The following is a 14766-nucleotide window of genomic DNA, read 5'->3' as shown; positions in this document are numbered from 1 at the left end:
GCCAATTAGGGCTGGGACTGGGACCCAGGTCTCCAGCCACCACAGTGCCCTGCCTCTGCTAGAATCAAAACCCACCCACGAGAGGACATGCCCTTGAGGTCAGTGGAAGGGGAAAAACAGGCCAGGGCAGGAATTGTGTTTTTACTCTGAGCAGCTTGGGTGGGAATTTCTTTCAGGAGGCACAGTCCACGTTCGGGAGGAGGCCAACAGCTGAAAAAGAAGTCTGGGGTGGGAGTGGGGAGGGACAGAGGAGGGAATGGCAGGGTTGGGGAGTGGCTGTCTCAGCCACCAGGAGGCTGTGACTTTCACCTGCCTGTGTAATGTACAGTGTCATATTCCTACCACCTTATGCAAAGATGTTATTTGTCTCTGCATTTCTATGGAGCCCATCTCCAGCGTTCTCAGGGGATCCTAGGAGGGGAAGAGCCCCAAGATGCCTGGAGTCTGGAATTGCGAACGACCTCCCAGGCTCAGAGGCCACGGAGCCTCACAGGGTTTCCTTAGTTCTTAACAAGTCCAATAAATCTGCTAACAAAGAGTGGAAGAAAGGACCTGAAGAATGCGCCCTGCCTCTGCCCCCCTCCTTGCAGGCCAGTGTCCAGAGTCACACCGCCTCCGCATGCTCCCCGCTCCTCTGCCACCCGCCCTCCCTGCAGGCTTGTCTGCCTGAATTGCCTCTTTGTGTGCCCGTCTCCTGGAGCAGGCTCGGCAATTTGCATCTTTGCTGTTCTCCTTTTAAAAATGACAGAAAAACACTCCGCAGAGTGGAGCTTGCCCAAGCGGAGCTTCTGCTGACAAAAACAGGGGCACAGAAGTCAGTCTGACATTCTGCCAAATGTGGCCCCTCCTGTCTCCTCCTTCATGCCAAGAAATAGACTTTAATCAATAAGTTTCTGAAAGGGGGCAGTGAGGAAGAGATTGAAGGAGAAAAAGCACAGATCTTCTCACCGTGCACAATTTAGAAAACATTTCTATGCACAAATTCTTGTGCAGGAGTCATGGAGATCAATGGTAAGCCCTTTTGTAGTGGGTTTTCTTTCCTTCTCTTTCTAGCCTTTAAAGGATGAAGGAAGAAGAGAACTATATTTCTTATGAATCATGCACTTTATCATAATTAATTCTTCAACAAACCAATGCTCTTATTGTTATAGATAGAGCTGCTGTGAGTTAGAGACGTTAAATATTTCATCCAAGGACACATCTTAGGTACTGAAGATTCAACACCCATATGTTTTTCCATATACCTGTTGCCTCTCTGGCTTTTTAAAGCTGCTATATTTAGAAATAGCTAGCAAATATGGTCACTCAAAAGCCTACCTTTCTTTCCAATTAAAAAGATATGCCAAAAGAATCTCTTCTATTTCTCTTTTTTACAGAACACACCCTTTGGCGCTTTCTGCCGTCAGTTACATGGCTCACTCTCCATTCACAGACAGAATAGAGGAATTCACTGGAAAGAGAACCACTTCACAGCAACGTTTTACAAGAAGCCTGATGGTGGGATGGAGCCCCTCATTCATATTAATGAGACATGCATGGAAGTGGCAATGAGCATGTGGAGTGTGGCTAAAAGAAATGTGGTTCTTCACTTGGAGCTGATGTGAAACACAGGCAATCTGTTGGCCTGTGAGTCCATTTGATATATTTGTAAGAGTGGCAGTTTCTTCTTCAGGGTTTTCAAGCACCAAGAAAATAATCTCACATAATATGAAACAGATAATCCAAGCTTCAGTAGGGTTCAAGTGGAATCAGGCTCCAACCTCCCGTTTCTAAGTAGCACTAAGCTCCACCACCCAGTCCACCAATAGCTGAGCTTGGTCTTCATTCACCTTCTGTGAAGTGCATCCACATTTGTACTTGGGAGCAGGAACCCAGGGCATTATGGTGGCTGGGACCTCCATGTGCTAAAAGAGTGAAATGGCCAACACCAGAGGGCCAGGATTGGGTTGGCTATTTCACTCTTTCAGCACATGGAGGTCCCAGTGCTGCACTGGGGTATACCATTGGGGTATCACCTGACTTGCTTTTCAAGGTCTGTGGGAGATGGTGGAAGGTTCCAAGCAAATCATCACAGCTACCTTCTCAATTGTTGATCCTGTTGAGTGAAATGTAACAGTGCATGACTAGGCCAGGGCAAACTCTGATAGAACTTGGCACTTCCACATGCAAAATATTTTATATTCAAGTTAATTGATATGGGACCTCCCACTTCCATATCACAGGGTTAAGCTTCCATTTCCAGGCAATGCTCTTGAGGTAAGTTTTCTTCTGACGTAGGTGGCTGCCCAGGAGGATGCCCAAAGCTTAGAGTTTAGCAACTCTAATGCTAAAATCTCAGAGCCCTGGATGGAGGGAGTATAACTTGGGAAACATGTATTTCAAAACTTCTTTTGTTTTGCAAGGAGTGGAGGCTATTTTTAAGAGATTTTTATGAGTGTGACAGCAAGTGCCAACCTGCTTTAAAGTTCTGGTATCAATGGGGACCATCAGATTGGAAAGAGGGCATTCTACCTCCCTGTATGGACTGAAGCCCCACTACCCTACCCCAAGAAAAGCCTTTTGGCAAATGTATGGAGATAATAGGCTAGGCAAAGACACTGGATTTTCATGAATTCCTAGCATAGTGCCTGCATATATTAGTACTCAACTAATGTTTGTTGTAAGAATGAATGGTTAGGATTCTCAGCAATGGCAGCTGGGAGCTTTTGTCTCAGGCAGAAGCAAGTAAGTCTAAAAGTGGAAAAAAAGAAAGTGCATAGAGCATAATGAATGCAACTGACAGGCCAGAGAGGAGACCTATGGGAAGCATTCCTTTTTGGGTCTCTAGAAACAACTAGGGGCAATCTGTGTGTACTGGGGAAAGTTGTTCAAGTGTTGAAGACTGTGGCCAGGTGAAATACACACACACACACACATACACACATGTGCACACATATACGCACACATCTTTTTCAAGCTTTACAGAGTAAATGTTCCTTAGTCCTGTCTTTAGAAGTTAAATAAGTAAATAAATAAGTACAAGCTCAACCTTGCCCAAAATATAATAGATTTTAAATCCATGAGGATAGCCATTTTCTTTAGGAATACTAAGGTACACGATATTAAATTATTAAAAACTGTTAATTTTTTTCAAATTATGTCTAGCACCAAAGTGTGAACAACGAATTGAGAATAAATGTTCTAAAGCATCAAACTCGAAAGTAAATAATAATAATTTTTTAAAAAGAAGGTGAAAGCAAATGTAAGCTTTCAGTCACTCTGTAAATTATTTTCTTTCATTTCTAGACTGAGAGGAACTTCTTTTAAAAGCCAAGAACAAGAATACCACCCGAAGACATCTGTTCTTCTCATCCTTTAGTGAAGTGCAGATGGAGATTCCTACGTGGTTTTGGTAAGAGGAATTGGTCATGCTTATTAGCCTGGGCAGATTTAGGTTTCAAATAATAAGCTAAATTGAGAACTACCAAGAGACCAACATTTGCAAAAGCTGCACTGTAGCCTGAAGAGGGACATGCCAATTTTAGATTAATTAAAAAGGTTATTAAATTGTTCAGATGGCATGTTAATGAGCAATCTGCAGGGTGCTCAGTCAACAACCACACCTTCCAACCTTAATTACAGGACCCTTATTGAAAAGGATCTGGGCGAGCCCACAAAGGAGCTAGAAGAACATCCATCTTGAATATAATATGAATATGGTCAACCCAGGACAAATCCCATGAAGAAAGATGGTAGTTAAGCTTGTAATATAAATTCTTTCAGAAGAAAAGTAATGCTGATTCTAGCCAGCTTCGAGGCACCGAGATATTAGAATTAATTAGAGATACAACAGATAATATGCCTTTATATTTCAGAACCAATAGGTTCAAGTGCCTTGGAATATTTTACCAATCCATATTTTTCCCAAGGCCTGGTGATAAAATTAGAAGGCTTAAATTATTGTTTCTGTTACATAAGGTTTACATAAATTTATAAATCAAGACATTGTAATATCTACCACCTAGTTCAGCATTCAAATACCGGAAAAAAGATACTATCTCTGCCAGAATGAGTAATTTTCAAAGTGTGGGCTACATGGGGCCACTTAATGACCCTCAGACTGATCTATAATTGCAACTCCCTGCTTTGGTTCTTTTGGGTGAATTATCCATAAATCCGCAGGCTTTAGTTTATATAAACAGCCAAGGTTTATTTTCTAGTAAATTCCTAAACCAATTGTTAATGGTTGCTAAAATTTGGCATTCACGAACTAAAACTAAGAAGCTCCTAGAATTTATTGAGAAATATATTTCAGTATTCTTCTACGAAGTCTACCTCACGGTGCTTGGCAGGGATGAAAAACTTCTATTGCATATGAGCACTTACAGATTACCGGACATCCCACAAAATTCTGGAGGGGTGATTTGTTTTCATCGTATCAGGAATTTTCTTGAGTTGGTCATGATTTGAATAGCTACTATTATTCCTTTTGAATTTAAAATTACTATTAGTTTATTTTTACCTTTATCAAGGTAGTTTGTTGTGAGTTGTTTGGTTCTTATTATACACTGACACGTCTTTATCATGATGCTGTGCTATGGGCTTTTTTGACCTTTGATACCTCAGTAAATTCCCCCAAACTAGGTTGCCAGGTCTAGAAAATAACCAGTTAAATATGAATTTACCAAGACAACAAATACTTTTTAATGTATGTTTCAAATATTACATGAGATATGCTTATACTAAAAAAATTATTTGTTCATTTGAATTAAAATTTAATTGGGTGTCCTGAATTCTACCTGGCAACTGCTTTTCAAGCAATGTTGTAATTTATTGAGAAAAGTAAAAAAAAAAAAAAAAAAAAAAAAAAAAAAGGTGATACAGAGTTTGTCTTAAGTGCCAGATCAGATAGGTATTGGTTGTCAGAAAAGTTCTGAGACTGTCAAGTCTGGTTCAGTCAGGGAAAAAAAAATGACCATGATTGATTAGTGATGTCTGCCATGGACAAGGCACAAAGACTCACTGACTTGGGGGATGAATTTTTGCTATCCCTGCCTTAGTGGCTAAAGTAGAACAATCTTGCAAAGTCCTACTAGCAGCTATCTGTTGATTGTGTCACTCCTTTGCTCAAAACCTTAAAATCCTTTAATATCTTCCATTGCTCTTAGGATAAAGACCAAAGAAAGTTCTTAATGTGGTTTTCAGAGTGCTAGCTCCTGCCAACTGCTTTAGCATTGTCTTTTGCCACGTTCCCTGTCACTTTCTGTGTTCCAGCCTCCCTGGCCTTGGTAAATGTCTTCCATTGCCTGGAAATCTCTTCGTCTTCTTCTTTACTCAAGTATCTTCTGCTCATTCTTTAAATCCCAGCTCCTCATGTAAGCTTTCTAACACACAGAAAAAATCAAGAATCATTGAACATAGACTCATTGCAACTATACTATCCCAAACTATCGCAGTTTGTGATAATTTTTTCGTGTCAATATTTGATTAATGTATTTTTTCCATGACTAAATCATAAAATTCTTGAAGGCAGGGGCAGTCTTGGTTTTATTCACCATTTCATCCCCAGAATCTAGCGCAATGTCTTCTGTATACTATGTTTCAATTATATATCTGTTGAATGAATTAATTCATTTAAATAATCCCAAAATGAATGCATGTTTTGGCCTAATGAGTTCAATATTATGAAAAAATCTTAGTCATCCATTTAAAAGGAAATTAACACTTTTTTCTTTTTCAGGCCATAATTACAAACTTATTTAGAGCTCTCCAAATGTAACAAATAAAATGAGCATTATATCTCTCAATACTAATCAGAATAACTCTTTTATTTATACAGTTGTCATCAATACCTTTAAGTGTTTCCTTCAGAAAATGCTTTGGTGGAGAGTTTAATACAGTAGGGAGGAAGTTTTTAGGTATGTATAATATTTCCTTTTCTGTCATTAAATATTAAACATTTTGTTGGAATGCATTCTAAGTATCATCTTTGGCAAAGATTTTATTTAACTCACCCATCTGCAATGACTTTGATATGTTAACTTGGCTAGGCTATAGGCCCCAGTTACTCAATCAAATGATAATCCAGCTGTTTCTGTGATGACCTTTTGCAGATGTAATTCAGTCCACAACCAGTTGAATTCGCTAAGTCTAAAAAAAATTCAGGATTTATGTTTGTATATTATGGGTCAGACTGATTCAATCAGTGGGAAGACTCAAAAAGCAGGGCTGAAGCTTGTCCCAAAAAGGGAAGACAGTCTGTCTGTGGATAAAAGCTTTGGCCCATACCTGTGAGTTTCAGCTTCACAGATTTCAGATTGCTTAGCCAGCCCCCACATTCATGTGAGCCAATTCCTTAAAATAAATCTCTTAATATATATGAGGAAATTTATTAAATATATATAAGATATATATATATACTGGTTCTGCTACTCTTGTTGAGCCCTGACTGACACACACCAGCCAGTGGTACTCATAAATGGTTTGTCAAGAATATGAAAAAAGAAAAAAAAAAAAAGATACTTCAATGAGTAGTATGGAGCTCAGAGCAATGCTGATTGCAGAACTTTTGTAATCCAGGCTCCCCGTGCCTCAGCCCCACCCCAAACCACCTACAAGTGCAAGAAAATCCAAGGTATAACTTTTAAAGTAGACCAACATAAACTTATTTAAAAAGTATGATAGGAATAACAATATGGGAAAAAATACAGCTGCTGGTTCTAGAACTGATTTCCAGAAAACCCTTATCTTTGTTGGGAAGAGAATTTGATGAGCCACCTTAGAGTAGATATGAGTTCTGAATGTTGATATAACTTTTCTTTATGAGGGAAAGGGAAATATTTAGTGGTACTGGAGATGTAACAGAGGGCAACAAGCGGCAGGGAGTGGTAACAAGAAGGCAGATATTCACATTTTGCTATGATCTGAATGTTCATGTCACCCAAAATTTGTATTTGGAAATCCTAACCCCCAAGGTGATGGGATTAGGAGATGGGGTTTCTGTAGGTGATTAGATCATGGGGGTGGAGCCCTCATGAATGAGATTAGTGCCCTTATCAAAGAAGTTCCAGAGAGCCACCACCTGAGGACACAGCAAGAAGGCTCCATCTGTGAACTAGCAGATGCTAGCAGACGCTAAATTTATTAGTGTCTTGTTCTTGGACTTCCCAGTCTCCATAACTGTAAGAAATAAATTTTTGTTGTTTATAAGAAACCCAGATTATGGCATTTTGTTATAGTTTTCTGAACAGATTAAGACACATCCCCTATGACTGAACCTTTTATTTATTCCCTATCCCATTCCCTGACTCTTTGATAAAGTTACTAAACTCAAGTACAAGTAGACTTTTTGAGAAGGCAAGGAAGAAACTGGACTGCATGCAGTTTGGAATGGCAGCATGAGTGGCTATGGGAGTGGGTAGGGGGAGAAGAAAGAAAGAGTTCTTTCTTTCTTGCAGAAAGAACTAAGCCCACCTCTTCCATTCCCCTCTCCTCCCCTTCTTTCACCATCACCCCCAGCAAGATAGGAAAGGATGTAAATGCACACTGAGCCGTGGAACTGCGGTCCCTGGGAAGCTTATTCAGATCCCCTCTGTGGGATTGGTTAACCTCTAATTACCTAAGTATGATGCCATTGTTTCCTTCTATCACATACTTAGGCATTTCCAGGAAGCTGAAGTCTTTACCTAATTGGCTTAGTGTTAAATTGTTGACAGGTCATTGTAAAATCCCTATGGCAGCAGCCAAATATCAAACTGGCTAATTAGCAACAAAATATTTCAAATATTGTTATAATCTATAGCAGGTTGTCAGAATGGCAAATTCTTCTCTTCCTCAGCATACACATTCAGATTCCACTTTTGTCTTCATGTCCTTTAAAAATAAATATTTACAAGCCACTAAATGTATTTAAAATGTCCTACCTTTGTTGAACCTTGGAAATTTTTGTCTGTTAAGGTTTTCTCATAAGTGTTTACTAAAAGAAGCAAGAAAAGAATGTTCTCTCTTCTAATAGTCATGGCTACACTCACTGGAATTTCTTGAATGCAGCTTCACTTAACCTGGTTCTCTCCCCAGCTGTGAATATGGTTCCCTGGAGACAAGGTAAAGGCTGACCGGAAACACATTCCTATCTGTGATCTGTGGCAGTGTTATTTTTTGGTGCCTGTTCAGTTCAATTCAACTAATATTTATGATCTAGACTCTGTGCTAGGTGATAGCAACATAGAGATGATTAATGTACAGCTTCTCTGTTCTGTGAGTTCAACATCTAAACAATGAAATGCCACTTGTGTGATAGGGGTATAATGGAGGCAGAGAACAGTGGAGAGAGTGGCTGGCTCCATCTGTGGTGGGTGTGAGGTCAGTGAAGATTTCACCCGGGCAGTATGATAAAATGACAGAATTTGAACTCCATCAATTGGAAATGTAAAAGTTAAGGTGCATCTTAACCAGTATTAAAAGGCTCGGAATGGGATGGACAGAGAAACCTTAAACTAGAGAATTTTAATAGGCAGCTAATTCTCATTAGCAGCTAATTCCACAATCATGAGGAATTGGGAGAGGAAAGGGCACTCAAGAATCAATGGATAAAGTACACTGTCCTTTCAGTGGTTTATAATTAAATAATTTCTAACATGGCAAGACCTAGCCCTGTAGAGTCAACCTTAGTTCCTGGGGCAGCTAGATGCCTTGAAAGTCAGCATGTTAAAGATGAGTAGGAATCTGGTGTGTGTGTGTCTTTGTGGAAACAGCATTCCTGTCTTGTTCTCTGACCTAGGCCAATGCTATTGTATCTAGTGCCTTTGTTCTCAGCTGCATTCTCATCACCTTGCATATAGAAGGTGCTCAATAAATTATGATAATGAAAGCTATCATCTCTTGAGCTCAGATTTCATTGTGTCAGGTTTGCTCTCTCATGGATATTAACAAATCTGGCTAAGTAAAAAATCTTGAACTAGGAATGTCTTAGAAAACTTACATTCCTAGAACTTACATTCAACATGCAAGTACACACTCTCCTTGGGCAACTTCATTCTTGTCATGGTTTTAACTACAATATATATGTAGATGACCTCCAAATGCTTACATCCCAAGCAAAACTATTTTAGGAACACAACTTATGAGCTCTACTTTTTTTTTAAAGATTTATGGAACATCCAAATGATGAAAATAAATTAATTCCAATGACTATGGTAACACATTATGTAGGTTTTGCAGGGAGGATTTAATTTTAGCAATATTTTGCTATACATTTTGTTATATAGCATTCATTGAGTTTTTGTTTAGGACACAGAAATTAGAACCATAAGTCACAAATATTTTGGTATTCTACCAATAGCGGTTTCTCCTCTCTCTCTTTCTCTCTCTCTCTCTCTCTCTGTACGTGTATGTAACTAAACATATACAAAAAAGTTAAATGACCTAAATCATGTTAGAAACCTTGCAAATCTTGCAATGAAGCACAAACATGACATGATGCAGGCATAAAAAGCATGTTTTACTATGACACTGACCTTGCAAAACAAAATAGTATATTTTGAATGACAAAAGCAGATGAAAATATGTTTAAAGCAGGTCCATTGAGCACTTTAGGCTAACATCAATCTATTTACCAACCACCCCTTCTTATAACGGTTTCTCATAGATAGCATCATAGAACTAATAACATAATCTGGAATCCAAATTTAGTAAGGCTATAAATTGCTAATTATTCCAAATTATGGGCTTACAGGGTTATTTGCTCTTTCTAAGGAATGTGTCTTCTAAAAAGCAAAGTTCACAAAACAAAAAACAAAAAAAAATAGAAAAAGATAGAAGGAGTCGAGAGGTTAAGTTACTTATCCAGGAACCTACAAGTGGAGAATAATCAAAGCAATATTTAATCCCAGGTCTGCCCACTGAGTATGGGAAGGTGGAAGAAAGTAAAGATACTTTGGAAGTTGGACAGCTTGATATCCCAGGTGGGTAGCAGCCTTAGTTTGGATTATTCCCTTCCTATGCCCTTTTCTTAAAACACAAGAAACATCAAGCAAGAGAGCTGATTTGTGTTTCTCGTTTTTTTCTTGCCCAATGTCTGACACAGGTACTGCTGGAAAGGAAATAGCTTTAAAATGCAGTTTTATAAAATACCTAATAAAGTTATGACAAGAAAACTGATGATCCACAAGCCAAAAAATGAGTTCCTGATATGCTATGACCTTTATTGAAAACGTGTTACTTGTTAACACTGGTATTCACCCAAGTGTGTTGGGGAGGACACTAGTTCTAAAGATGGTGTGCATGCACAATACACACACACACACACACACACACACGATTTCATCATCAAAAGAGTAAAAGAGTTTGGAAAACACTTTTGATTATAGCTCCTCCCACACTCCACTCGGTGGTTCACTAACATTGGAACTTGAGTTTTTAAATTTTTAACCCAAGGGTTTTCCAAACTTATTTGACCATGGACCTTTTCACAGCATATATACAATTTTGTTTTTTTGTTTTGTTTTCAAAAAACCTGTTAAATATTATGGAACCCTTGTGGAGCACCTTAGAAAGCATAGTTACAGCTACATGTGGTCACCTATCTGGCTGATTTGAGGGATATATAAAGGTCCCTTCTGACCCCTTTTGTAATACCTAAAATCTCAGCAGCTCTTAGAGGCTGTTAAACTTTTGAGGCCTTTATTAACAAACAAATATTCCAAGAATTAAATATTTAAAGCCAAGAGATACCAACTAGGTAGTGCAGCCAAGTGATAGATGGGAATCCCACCTAGACCAATAGGCACCTTGTTGCTGTCCATTTCAAATGGAGAGAAAGGGGTGAGCCTACACTCTGCTGCTATTAGTATATCCAGTCAGTTTCTCCACACTGTTGATTCTTCATCATAAATATTTTCCAATGTATCATTTCCACTACTACCAGCCTAGCCTAGATTTTTGTCACTCCAAGCCACTCTCTTCTAAGCCCTCTTTTTGTTATCTAACATGCACATACCCACCAGACAGATCTTCCCAAATACATTTATCCTTTGCTGAAGAATCGAGAATGGTTCTCCATTGCCCATCAAGTCACTATCTTCAGTCCAGCATTCAATACCCTCCAAAAGCCATATCCATCTAATGTTACTTTTTTTTTTTTCCAAGACAGAGTCTCACTCTGTCACCCAGGCTGGAGTGCAGTGGTGTGATCTCAGCTCACTGCATCCTCCACCTCCCGGGTTCAAGCAATTCTCCTGCATCAGCCTCCCAAGTAGCTAGGACTACAGACACATACTACCACGCCTGGCTAATTTTTTGTATTTTTAGTAGAGACAGGGTTTCACCATGTTGGCTAGGCTGGTTTTCAACTCCTGACCTCAAGTGATCTGCCTGCCTCGGCCTCCCAAAGTGCTGGGATTACAGGCATGAGCCACTGCGCTGTCTAGCCTGTAATGTTACTTTTTATTGCTCTCCATTCCCTTCACTGAAGACAGCCTCTTCAGTCTTTTCTATGAGTTCCAGGCTCTTCCTCTTCTTTTATTTTCTGTTTATATTCTCCTTTCTTTTTCACTTCTCATCCTACCCTCACTCATCTTTCAAGTTCTACTTCCGCTGAGGCTTTTAGTAACTTCACCCAACATTGCTCTCTCTCTCTCTCTTTCCTGTACCAGTTAAGGGTGTTATTAAATGTAGTTAGAACTTCATTGTATAATTTTATTTTGTTCCCTGTTACAGTTGTGTATGTTTTGCACTTCTCTCGCCACCCTTGCTTCTAAATATAAACCTCTTAAGAGAACAAACCTTGTCTTAATCTTAATTTACATTCCCTACCACATTTATCATGTACTGGAAACACAAGACGTGCTTCCTCAATTATTGCCTAGAATGAAAACAAAATGATGATTATAAATGGATATAATACAGTTACTAAAGAAAGCCACATAGGACCTTTCCTTGATAATATTTTATTTGCATTAGTTTTAAGACATTCTCTAAAATAAGCAGCATAATTACATCTTTATACTATTCTACAATTCCAATCTTTCACCATTTCAGACTACCTTTCCTCAAATGATCTTAAAGCCTTCTTTTCTCTAAGAAGGGATGGAAGTGAAGAACTAAGTTTGACTTTGAGTTTTCAAATTCCCAAAGTCTAGGGGTATGTGCAGCACATAGACTCTAAGGCTGCCCCCAATTATCCCTGCCTTTTGATATCCATGCCTTTGTTTACTCCTAGTCCCTTGAATGTTGACAGGACTGGTGATCTGCCTCTAACTAGCAGACTATGGCATTAGGGTGGGATGTCACTTCCATCATTATGTTGCATATGATTGGAACTCTGTCTTGCTTCCTGACTCTTTTTTGCCTTCTCTCCTTGCAGGCTTTGAGAAAGTGAGTGGCTATTTTGAAGAGGCCCACATGGCAAAGAACTGGGGTGGCCTTCAGCCAACAGTAAGCTAGGAGCTGAGGCCCTCAGTCCCATAGCCCTGCAGACATGGAGTTCTGTCAATAAACGAATGAACTTGGAAGCAGATCCTTCCCCTGTTGAGTCTTCAGATGAGACCCAGCCCTGACTGACAACCTGGATGGCAGCTCTGTGAGAGATCCTGAAGCAGAGGACCTAGCAAAGCCAGCGAAGTTTCTGACCCAAAGAAACTGTGAGATGATTTGTATTGTCTCCAGCCACTACATTGTAGTTATTTGTTACACAGCAATGGATAACAAACACAGGATGTTAAAGAAGTATTTTTATGAGACTTTCAATAGCTAACACGAAGATGTAACTGTCAAAAGAATTAACCTTGTAATTCAAATGTTCATTGTGGGCTCTCACTCACCATGGAAGCTCATGCAATAATGCTGAAGAAATTAAAAATGTCTTATGTGACATCTGGTAGAAGTTGAAAAGTATAGACAACCATCATTAAAAAAAAACACATTATAACTTTGTTTAAAACCTTGGCCCTAGGATTCAAAGATTAAAATCTAAAATAGGCTTGGAATTTGGTCACTTCTTAAGGTCTATGTCAGATATCTCTGTCAAAGCCCACATATTTTAAGAGTTGCTAAAGCTACATACAACACTATGGTGAGCATTTCATGCCTAAGTATGAGAATTGTATTTGATGCATATTAATTGGTAAAATCTATTAGCTAGATACTTAATGAGAGAAGACTGAAGGGATTGAGAAACCAGTGAATAGAGATTGCTAATTAAGAAAAAAAACTGACTCTTTTATAGGTTTACATCTTGTATTACTACCTAATTGGCTCCCTGTTTTGTTTTGTTTTTATTTAGCAGTTGAAAGAGCCTGTAGACATTTTAAATCTCTTAAGAATTTATGATTCATTTGGTGAAACAGTAGCTGCTAGACTTGTGGATGTTAAGAACCAGGAAAAATGAAAATTCAAAAACAAAAATAGGTAGGTGAATGAATAGGTGATTGAATATACTGCCACAGACAGTAAACTTTATTTTGTCAAGCTAGGACATTAAACTAAAAAAAAAATCACTGAATGCTATCATCATTATTTTATAGAGAAAAAACAATTCAACCTCAACAGAAAAATAATAATTTCAAAATTAAAAAACATAACTTTAATTTCAATAAAGCTTTTTTTTTTCTTTTTTTTCTTTGAGGCGGAGTCTCACTCTCTCGCCCAGGCCGGACTGCAGTGGCTCTATCTTGGCTCACTGCAAGCTCTGCCTCCCGGGTTCGCGCCATTCTCCTGCCTCAGCCTCCTGAGTAGCTGGGACTACAAGCGCCCACCACCGCGCCTGGCTAATTTTTTGTATTTTTAGTACAGATGGGGTTTCACCGTGTTAGCCAGGATGGTCTTGATCTCCTGACCTCGTGATCTGCCCTCCTCGGCCTCTCAACGTGCTGGGATTACAGGTGTGAGCCACCGTGCCCGGCAATAAAGCTATTCTTAAGAAATATTCACTATGTTGTCTGTATTATTCTCTCTTCTCCGTAGTTCATCACACCATTTGAAAACCCTGGGCTAAAGGGACGTCCCAGTAGAGCACGAGCTAAAAGTCTTTTGACGTAAGACTGCCTAGAATATCCCAAGGAAGTCCTATCTCATTTAGGAAATTCAAGGTGAATTATTTCTCTATAAAGTCCAGATGTATCAGTGACACTACCTGAAGATAAGAGTCTATTACCAGAGTCTGTGTGTTTCTTACAGCCTTGTTTTGAAGTATACATTCAGACTTTTAAAAATATAGTGACTATCAGGCTCAGACATTTTAATGAAATTCTTCTGCATTCCCCCCATAGAACAGTCATGGTTTGGACAGAAATGTTGCTATGATCGCTGACCCAGACATATCTTCTCCCAGGAAGGCAGGTTGCTGGGACCCAGAGGGATCACACTACTATGCAGTGGCCATCTTAGATTAAGTTATAAGGCCTCTGAGGAAACAACCAATCTCTGGAGGCTCCAAACCCAAGCCTAAAATGTCAAGTCATGGCAAATATCACAACAATATTTTACATCCCTCCCTAAAGAACAAAATTAAGCCTTCACAGGACCTGAAAGTCTCCAAAAACCAATAGACCCTTTGGCGAACTCCGACAATGGAATTTCATTATGGCTGGATAGATGTCTCAGTATTGGATCTCCAAATATATCAGTGAACGTGAGAATTGTTCAGCCACCAATGTTTACAGTACTTTGAAATATATCATGAAGCTTAATTGGAAAAAGCTCAACCATCCCACGGGCTGAGTTCCTTTTTATTTATTTGGAGGTGGCTGCTCACAGTGCCTATTCACGCTTATAGAAACTTCCGGAACTGTA

At 39.1% G+C, this 14766-nt stretch overlaps 1 long non-coding RNA gene across 1 annotated transcript; it reads left to right on the top strand.

Annotated features, from left to right (window-relative positions):
- The first annotated feature begins 764 nt into the window (after nt 1-764).
- On the top strand, nt 765-13900 carry LOC129460643 (uncharacterized). The gene is made up of 6 exons (XR_008650280.1): nt 765-1011; nt 1377-1626; nt 3286-3391; nt 5819-5897; nt 7936-8082; nt 12341-13900. It is a non-coding gene; the product is annotated as an uncharacterized lncRNA (long non-coding RNA).
- The last annotated feature ends 866 nt before the right edge of the window (nt 13901-14766 follow it).

The sequence above is a fragment of the Symphalangus syndactylus genome, chromosome 13 (assembly GCF_028878055.3).
Source record: "Symphalangus syndactylus isolate Jambi chromosome 13, NHGRI_mSymSyn1-v2.1_pri, whole genome shotgun sequence".
NCBI lineage: Eukaryota > Metazoa > Chordata > Mammalia > Primates > Hylobatidae > Symphalangus > Symphalangus syndactylus.
This window is presented reverse-complemented; position numbering and strand designations above follow the sequence as displayed.